This window comes from Theropithecus gelada, chromosome 16, assembly GCF_003255815.1.
Source record: "Theropithecus gelada isolate Dixy chromosome 16, Tgel_1.0, whole genome shotgun sequence".
NCBI classification, from domain to species: Eukaryota; Metazoa; Chordata; class Mammalia; order Primates; family Cercopithecidae; genus Theropithecus; species Theropithecus gelada.
The window spans coordinates 64,175,718-64,184,100 of NC_037684.1; the positions used below are offsets into that span (position 1 = coordinate 64,175,718).

The following is an 8,383-nucleotide window of genomic DNA, read 5'->3' on the forward strand; positions in this document are numbered from 1 at the left end:
TTAATTTTTTTTTTTTTTTTTTTTTTTTTTTTTTTTTTTTTTGAGACGGAGTGTCGCTGTGCTCCCAGGCTGGAGTGCAGTGGCGTGATCTCAGTTCACTGCAAGCTCCGCCTCCCAGGTTCACGCCATTCTCCCGCCTCAGCCTCCTGAGTAGCTGAGACTACAGGCGCCCGCCACCACGCCCGGCTAGTTTTTTGTATTTTTAGTAGAGACGGGGTTTCACCATGTTAGCCAGGATAGTCTCGATCTCCTGACCTCGTGATCCACCCGCCTCGGCCTCCCAAAGTGCTGGGATTACAGGCTTGAGCCACCGCGCCCGGCAAAGTGATATTTTCTAAAATATGTACCTATATTAGTAGCATGCAAGATGCTTTTACTTTTATTGATTTTTATTTTAATAATTATCGCATTTTAAATTAGAAAGAAAAGGCCGGGCGCGGTGGCTCAAGCCTGTAATCCCAGCACTTTGGGAGGCCGAGACGGGCGGATCACAAGGTCAGGAGATCGAGACCATCCTGGCTAACCCGGTGAAACCCCGTCTCTACTAAAAAATACAAAAAACTAGCCGGGCGAAGTGGCGGGCGCCTGTAGTCCCAGCTACTCGGGAGGCTGAGGCAGGAGAATGGCGTGAACCCAGGAGGCGGAGCTTGCAGTGAGCTGAGATCCGGCCACTGCACTCCAGCCTGGGTGACAGAGCAAGACCCCGTCTCAAAAAAAAAAAAAAAAAAATAGAAAGAAAAACATAATGACAGTATCAAATGAAAGATTTATGGATATTATTTCTAGTAATATAAAAAATTTACTTTTTTTTTTTTGAGAGGGAGTCTCGCTCTTTCGCCCAGGCTGGAGTACAGTGGCGCGATCTGGGCTCACTGCAAGCTCCGCCTCCCAGGTGCACGCCATTCTCCTGCCTCACCCTCCTGAGTAGCTGGGATTACAGGCACCTGCCACCACACCTGGCTAATTTTTTTTTTTGTATTTTTTAGTTGAGACGGGTTTCACCGTGTTAGCCAGGATAGTCTCGATCTCCCGACCTCGTGATCCGCCCGCTTTGGCTTCCCAAAGTGCTGGGATTACAGGCGTTTGAGCCACTGTGCCCGGCCAAAATTTAACTTTTTTTTTTTTTTTTTTTGAGACGGAGTCTTGCTCTGTGCCCCAGGCTGGAGTGCAGTAGCGCGATCTCGGCTCACTGCAAGCTCCGCCCCTCTGGGTTCACGCCATTCTCCTGCCTCAGCCTCCAGAGTAGCTGGGACTACAGGCGCCCGCCACCTCGCCCGGCTAATTTTCTTGTATTTTTAGTAGAGACGGGGTTTCACCGTGTTAGCCAGGATGGTCTCGATCTCCTGACCTCATGATCCGCCCGTCTCGGCCTCCCAAAGTGCTGGGATTACAGGCTTGAGCCACCGCGCCCGGCCCAAAATTTAACTTTTAAAGAACACTCATTTAAGTTAAAGAAAGGTGAGTGATTTAAAGAAAAATAGTATGCATATAATGGTATAGCTGATATATTAATATGGCAAATCATGATTGCGATATATGAAGGACTGAAGTTTCCTCCTTGATGAAATCAAGAACAGGTTAGATTAAAGCAGTAGATCCTAGACTTTTAGATTTTAATGATCAATAAAATGTAAAAAAAAAAAAAAGAAGTTAGTAATCAACATGGGGTTGCTGACTTTTCATTGTGCTGAGTAAGGACATTAAGAACAACAAAGCTCGGCCGGGCGCGGTGGCTCAAGCCTGTAATCCCAGCACTTTGGGAGGCCGAGACGGGCGGATCACGAGGTCAGGAGAGCGAGACCATGCTGGCTAACACGGTGAAACCCCGTCTCTACTAAAAAATACAAAAAAAAAATTAGCCGGGCGGCGTGGCGGGCGCCTGTGGTCCCAGCTACTCGGGAGGCTGAGGCGGGAGAATGGCGTGAACCCGGGAGGCGGAGCTTGCAGTGAGCTGAGATCCAGCCACTGCACTCCAGCCTGGGTGGCAGAGCGAGACTCCGTCTCAAAAAAAAAAAAAAAAAAAAAACAACAAAGCTCATAATCCCAGCACTGCAGGAGGCCGAGGCAGGTGGATCACTTGAGATCAGGAGCTGGAGACCAGCCTGGCCAACATGGTAAAACCCTGCCTCTGCTAAAATTCCAAAAAATTAGCCGGGCGTGGTGGCAGGTGCCTGTAATCCCAGCTACTTGGGAGGCTGAGGCAGGAGAATGGCTGGCACCCAGGAGGTGCAGGTTGCAGTGAGCCGAGATTGTGCCATTGCACTCCAGTCCGGGCAACAAGGGCGAAACTACGTCTCATAAAAAGATATTTAAAATTATTTAAAATGTTTTATAATTATAAAAGAAGTACATGTTGAAAATTTTCAGATTGTACAGTCATTCTTTTTCTCCCCGCTCCCCACTAAAATCAACTCACATTCTGCCATGCAGATCTATCTCCGCTTTAGAAAGGAAGTTTTTAACATTATAAATATGTATATGTATTTAATAATATGTAACATTATAATTTGTAACATAAATACAAGCATATATACATATATTATTCTGTATAAATATACTATATACTATATTTATTCTATATAAAAATATATATCAGAAATATATCCTCTCAGAATAAAGGACAGACTTCTCCAGGAAAGGACATGTGGCAACCTTTCTTAGCCATTTGAGAACCACTGATTTACAAGACCTTCCATCTCTAAAATACTATGATTAGGTCTAGACTATCCTGAGTATTTACATGCCTTTCATTATTATCACTAACCTATATATTTCAAAAGACAATTAGGAATCTCTTTAACATCTCCTTGGGTAGAAAATCATAGATTGCAAGTGTTTTTCTCAGTCTTTTCATCTGCTTGTTGTATGAGTGCCTGTCTGTGCTCTATTACGGATTACCACTGGCTCCCTACATCAAAGTTTTAACCTGGGGTCCAAGACTTCAGGGTATTTGTAACACCATGAAAACATATGTGACATTTTGTGTGTGTGTGTGTGTTTTTTTTTCCCTGGGGAAAGTTTCTAACTCTCTCCGATCCTAAAAGGTTAGAAACTAGTGCTTTAGATATGTTTCTTGCTTTTACGTTAAATAAATAATCCTATTCTTGGCTTGAGAGTCACTTAAAAATTTTTCTTCATTTGCATTTCACAGCTGAATATTTGAGTTCTTTGTTCTCACCTTAACAGTCTTCTCATTAAAACCAAAAAATATTCTCCTCTAGCAATTAATCATAAGGAATTTAAATTTTTTATTTAATTTTTATTTTTTGACGTACCAAAAGACAGAAGGAGGCAGAGACTGATGCCCCACAATGAAAGTGACAGGCAGGGAGACAAGCAGCTAGAGACAGTGAGACACACAGGCACAGATAAAAGGCCTAAGGACAGAGAGACTAGACAGGCAAAAGAAATATAGAGAAACCTGGAAACACAGGAGAGACACAAGAACTGAGCAGACAGAGAAGAGGGATGGCAGAAAAATAGGCTGGCAGGGAGGGAATGGAGACTGACAGAGAAGGCAGTCAAAATCACCAAAAGGGATGCAGACAGGCAAACAGAGAGAGAGAGAAGGGAAGACAGATAAAGGAAGAAAAAATAAGGTAAGAAGGAAGACAAAGTGATAATGGTGTTTTATACAACATAGTGCTTCATAATTTATAAAGTGCTATCACATACATTATTGCAGGCAGACAGGGAGAATCCAGCAGACAGATGGGGTGATGGAAGGATACAGGCCAATCAGACAGAAGAGAGGGGAGAGGGCCAATCAGAAAAAGAGGCTAGAATAGAGACCAAGACAGACAGATAAGAAGAAAGAACCAAGAAAAGAGAAGTAAGAGAGGGAAAGAGGGAAAGAGTGGAGAGACACAAAGATAGAGGCTGAAACAGTTAAACTCAGGAAAACAGGCAGTAAAAAAGCAGAAATGAAAGAACAGTGCATTGTGTGTACAAGTTTTATTATCATCTTTTTCAACGAGACCTGGTTAGAGGCTGTGTCTTTGTCTCCTTCAAAGAGTTATAAAATGTCTCTAAGGTGGCACGTGAGTGGAGCCAGAAGGCTGGATGAAAAAGGAAAAAAGTTTTAATCAGGAGAAAGCTTTTTAGACTAGGAGGAAGACAAACTTCTTAGGCCTAGGTCAACAACCTAAAGGATCTTAGATTCACATGACCTTACATAATTCATACAGACTAAGTGAGAAAAGCAGGGCAGTCCTCTCTCTACTCTGTGTGCATGTAAGCTCAGCTTACTGTTACTTATTAACTGTGCCTATACGTATATGGTACTTTTTAGTACTACCGGTGCTTTCATGCCTTCTCCAATACATATTTCAGTGATGAAGGGACCAACAAAGCTGTCTTGCTGTCATCAGACCACTTACCATGCAGAGCAGACTACATTTGGAGAGAGTAAAGCCTTCCTGAGCACTCCTCAGGTACTGGTAGTGAACGCATGCAACCAGCAACTAGTCAATCCAAAAGACAAGTGCTTTGGGTAGCACTTGGCAGAATCCAAAAGACCAGAGATGGCAAGCCCAGCCAAGTTAGTTAGGAGTACTGACAGACTGACAGAGGAAGGAGCATCCAGAAAAACTGGAAGAAAAGTAGGGAGGAGTACAGCAAAACACAAGCAAAAGCAAGCAAGCAAAAAGACTTGTGTGTGTGTAGACTCTTCTCTGGAGCAGTATCCAGGAAATGTCAAACAGTGGCTGCTGCTGGGGAGAGGAACTCGGAGACTATGGGAGAAGGATGGGAGAGAGGCTTACTTTTCACAGTACACTTTCTGTACTTTTAAAATGTTGTACCGTAAGTATGTACTACCTATTTAGAAGTTAACTGGGAAAAAAGAAACAAAAGAAGAGAGAAAAGCAAGAAGAGATGTGGACAGCAAGAGCCTGCCAAGCAGACAGCAAAAAGGCAGGAAGGCAGCGAGAGACTGGGAAAATGGCAAAAAGACTGAGGCAGGCAGACTGTGTGAGGAACCAGAAAGACAGAAAAAGAGATAACTGAAATAAAGGCAAACATGAGAGAAGGCAGGGTACGGGATGTGGCAAGAAGTTAGATAAGACTTTGAGGCAAAGGAGTTACTGAGAGGTTTAGGGGAGAGAGACTATCCTCATTGATGGATGTTGGCAGAAAAGAAGCAAAGGAAGAAAATGCTAGTAAGTACGAAGACTAAAGAGAAAAGCCTGAAACGGTGGGATAGCAGCAAATAGGGTAGACAGGCAAGAGAGATCTAAAGGGAGGCAAGGGAAAAGGAGGAACTTAACAGGCACAAATAAGAAAAGGAACAAGCAGAAGGGCAAGAGAAGAGGCAAACCAAGATGGGGAGCCGTGGCAGGGCCTGGAAGGTAGACAAACCGAGAGATGCAGGCTAAAAAAGTGATAGAGACAGGCAGGCGGGGAGACAGATGGCTAGAGAGAGAGTGGTGGGCAAACAGCCAGAGAAGCAGACAGACAACCAGAGAGGAAAAAGAGGCTGCCAGCCAGTCAGGGAGGAGCAGACAGGCAGGCAGGCAGAACCATAACAGGAGCAAGCAGGTAAAGAGGCAGAAACAAGGAGAGAAGAAGAAAAATCAAGAGGTCAGTAGAGAGAGAGAGAGAGAGAGAGAGAGAGAGAGAGAGAGAGAAAGAACAGGGAAGAGATACAGACAGGCAAAAGGGAGGATGGACAAGGAGAGGGAGAATAAGGCAAATTAGCAAATCCACATGCAAAGCACACTCGAGAGAGAGAATGATGAATGTTTGTATAGGGATGCACACAGCCACCTTGAGCCACCCGCACCTGCAGATGATGGCACATGTGGCAGGCAGAGACTCTCAGTATAGAGAGAGGGCACAGAGGCAGAGAGGCTGCAGCGCACATGATGCGCAGCGTGGCCCACATTCACGTGGAGATGCTTTTCCCATACACAGTACGACCCACAGACACACACAGAAGGGGCCAGAAAGAGGGGGAGTCAGGCACACATGAGGAAGAGCCACACACAGTCAGAGACTGGAAGACAGAAGCAAGCAGAAAGAAGACAGAGACGGAAAGTCACTTAGAGGTGACAGAGCCTGAGGGTCCGAGGGATGAGAAGGATAGTCTCAGTTAAAAACAAAGACATAAATAGAGATAAGCCCACATATAGAAAGAGGGAGATAACCAGATGAACTAGTAAAGAGGGACAGAGAAAGAAGACAGGAGAGCAAAATCGACTGGAAAACTAGAAGAGGAGGAGGAGTTAGACTTAGTACAGAAAATGATGTGGGAACCGAAGCAAGAGAATTCCAAAGGCCAGGTTGAAAAAAAGAGATGGAAACCAACACCCAATAAAGTGCATTAGTGTGGGGAGTGGAACATTAATAAAGAACATTTTAGCTTCATAAACAAAAATGTGCGTCATCTTCCCAGTCACTAATACTTTCTGGTTGCTGCCCACCTACCCCTCCCTCTCAGGGTGCTCTTGAGCACCGCAGAAGATGGGTGGCCAGCAGTTACACTGGAGAGGTAGAGGAATAGCCCAGAGAGAAATGATTCCACAGGCATGGAATGGGAAGCAAGGGAAGGGGCAAAGGGAGATCAAAGGAACGGGAGGAAGCTAGAGTAAGAAAGGGTCAACAACAATGTAAGAGGGTAGAACTGAGCTATTTGCCCTCCTTCCTTTGCTCCATTTGGCAAGGATCATTTTCTGTCTAGACCTCTCTGAGCAAATCTGTATGAGAAAGCTACTTTGGGACTCCTTTCCAACTGTCCAATTCCTGGTACCACTTTACCATAAACACTGGGGTACAGTTGGAAATCACAGGTTAGAAAGTTAGATGAAAACGCCTGGGTATAAGCCCTACCTCTGCTTTTTCTCAGTTCCAGCTCCTTTCTCTTTCACGGTACCTCAGTTGCTTCTACTTTATCGGATAGTGTTGGAGATCATGGAGGGAAGGCAAATATACTGAAACGGAAGAAAAAAGAACATAATTTCATGATCTTCAGATTTGATTCTTTCATCTTTATCCTAAAAATTTGTTCTATTTACCCCCAAATTAATCTCTCAAGTCAGTTGAATTTTACATTCTAGCAATTGGAGGAGGGGAAAGCGAGGGAAAGGGGTAAAAGAGTAAAGATAAAATTTACAACAATTATAAATCACTGAAAAGGCTGGGTAAAGGGGAGAATCAAACATGGACTCCTTTGAAAAAAACTCAATCATCGTATCTATTCATATCTCTCCCCCAAAAGTCACCAGGATTTCTATCACTTTTTTTAAAGAAAGAAGAAAAAAATCCAGTCCCGCTTCTCATTTAAAAGATATGTACACAATTAAATGCGTTGTGACTTCAATGAGGTATGTAGAAACAGAGTTATATATAAACATATATTTCATCTTTTTCCTTTTCAATGCCTGAAGGGGAAAAAAACCTTCACATCAAACCACTCCCTTCTGAAGTATTCAAAAAAAAAAAGCTTTTCTTTAGAGAAGGGAGGTGGGGAGGAAGAGACTAGTAAAGAAAATAAAAAAAAATTAAATCTAGTTGGACTAGTATCTAACTAGTTAACCTTTAACAATTTATGCTGATGTCAGACTGAGCATGAGTACTGATTAATGCCCCCCCTCAAATATTTTTTATAAGGGGGGAGTTAGTCACAGCAGCCATTTTTGTTTTATGCAGAAATCCTTCATGCCCCCCCAACACACACACACACACACACACACACTTCAGTACACAAGGAAAATATCTCTATTAATCTGTGCACTAATCAGTTATGAAAAAGGAGAAATTTGTGGGTTTCTGGGTAGAGGCTTGGAGATGGGGGTGTAACAGGGAGGAGAATGGGGGGGTGAAAAATGAAATATTAAGCCAGCCATTTTGTTTGAAAAGGGGATTTTCCCCCCTCTCCCTTTCTTTATGGAGGGGGTGGCGGTGCTGGAGGGGGGGTTGTTTTAAAAATAATTTCAAGGCGGCCATCTTAGTGCCTCAGCTCTGAGAAATATTTCTGAGCGCCCCCCTCAGAATTTAAATATATTTAAAGCAACGGAGAGGGGGGCAGAGAGAAGTCGAAAACTTTTATATATATACATATATATATATATATATATTTTAAATCCCCCTTTCTTGTTCTTTTGGGAGGAAAGAGAGAAGGAAAAAAAGTCTTTCCTCAATTTTTTCCAAGACAATTTTTGGGGGTGGTTTGGCCCCCCTCCTCAGACGGCGGCCCCGAGGGTGGGGGTTTCGGAGGGGGGTGGCCCGGGGGTTTGGGGGGCTGGGGGAGGCGGTGAGGAGGAGGAGGACGCCGCCGCCGAGGAGGAGGAGGAGGAGGAGGAGGAGGAGGAGGAGGTGGTGGTGGTAGCGGTGGGGGAGGCGGGCGGGCGGTGGGTGGGGGGGTGGTGGGGGGGCCAGAGCCACA

At 44.3% G+C, this 8,383-nt stretch overlaps 1 protein-coding gene across 1 annotated transcript in view; it reads right to left on the reverse strand.

Moving 5' to 3' along the window:
• The window catches only part of NAA38 (N(alpha)-acetyltransferase 38, NatC auxiliary subunit), a 32,638-nt gene that overhangs the window by 23,491 nt on the left and 764 nt on the right, over positions 1–8,383 (reverse strand). The window contains exon 2 of the mRNA XM_025360996.1: positions 6,829–6,929. The gene's annotated coding sequence lies outside the window, so the exon portion shown is untranslated. The remainder of the gene's footprint in view (positions 1–6,828; positions 6,930–8,383) is intronic.